The sequence below is a fragment of the Petaurus breviceps genome, unplaced genomic scaffold (assembly GCF_028583685.1).
Source record: "Petaurus breviceps papuanus isolate PSGF00001 unplaced genomic scaffold, PetGlider_PUasm1.0 90895, whole genome shotgun sequence".
In the NCBI taxonomy this organism is placed as follows: Eukaryota; Metazoa; Chordata; class Mammalia; order Diprotodontia; family Petauridae; genus Petaurus; species Petaurus breviceps.
Genome location: NW_027187372.1, coordinates 7,202,643 through 7,203,808, shown reverse-complemented (window position 1 = coordinate 7,203,808; position 1,166 = coordinate 7,202,643). Strand labels below are relative to the sequence as shown.

General features: G+C 35.2%; 1 protein-coding gene across 1 annotated transcript in view; it reads right to left on the bottom strand.

The window, feature by feature from the left end:
* PLA2G4A (phospholipase A2 group IVA) overlaps positions 1-821 on the bottom strand; it is a 179,428-nt gene extending 178,607 nt beyond the window's left edge. The window contains exon 1 of the mRNA XM_069074439.1: positions 713-821. The gene's annotated coding sequence lies outside the window, so the exon portion shown is untranslated. The remainder of the gene's footprint in view (positions 1-712) is intronic.
* Positions 822-1,166: the final 345 nt, after the last annotated feature.

Genomic DNA, 1,166 nt, shown 5'->3' with positions numbered 1-1,166 from the left:
TGAAAGAAAGAAAGAAAGAAAGAAAGAAAGAAAGAAAGAAAGAAAGAAAGAAAGAAAGAAAGGAAGGAAGAAAGAAAGAAAGAAAGAAAGAAAGAAAGAAAGAAAGAAAGAAAGAAAGAAAGAAAGAAAGAAAGAAAGGAAGGAAGGAAGGAAGGAAGGAAGGAAGGAAGGAAAGTGGGAGGAAGAAAAGGAAGGGAAGTAAGAAAGAAAGAGAAAGGGGGAGGGAAGGAGGAAAGAAAGAAATTAGAAGTAAATGGGTAAAAGAAAAATAAAACTCCAGAGAGAATCAAGTAAGAGAGTCTAATCCATCTCTTCCCAAGAGTCTCTGAGCTGTCAAGTAGTCACATTGTTAAAGTTTAAGGAACAACAATCATTGGGCTACACAATCACGTGGAAGTGGGAGCAGCACTACCTTAACTGCTCTTTAAAATCTTCTTTCAAGGTTCTAAGCTAGGCAAAGCACCTTTTCTGAACATTTTCCTTCTCTTAGACCCCGTAAAACTATACACATCTGCTAAAAAGAAACAGGCATTCTCAGGACTCTGCTTCCCCTTTCAAAAGCCAAGTCACATGTAGGCTCTGAAAAACCTGTGCTTTTTTTTTTTTTTTTTGCCTTCTTCCACGGTTTTCTATCCTGATAAACTTAACAAACAAGCAACTAATGGAATTGTTTTCTTAAAAATAAAAAAGGAAGAGTAAGTATGTTGCTTACATTTCTGAATGTATACTAGAAATCTTCAGACCGGTCTATTCCTCTAGCTTTCTGCAAGGCTCCTTTTTCAGCGCCTGGATATGGGCAAGTTTTAAAAAAAATTGTAAGTGGGAGGGGCTAGATTGTGGGCTGGTCTAGCCGGCTGTGCAGATGTTTTAAGGTGGAATTGAAGAAGGAAAGTGGGGAAAAGCAGGAAATTATAAAAGCAATCTAAAAATGTGAAACCCATGAGCCCGGAAAAGATATTGAAGTAATGCAAAAAAAAAAAAAAAAAACCCACAGAAATATAAAATATATATAAACAAATTTTTATATCACTGAGTTTCTTTCAGTAGCACTTGCTTCCTCTATTTTTATAACTAGATATAGCAAGACAATTTGATAGTTAAATAATGGATTATAATTTTGACTTTTAAAGAACGTCTGAATTGAGTGCCAATTATCTGTCATTTGA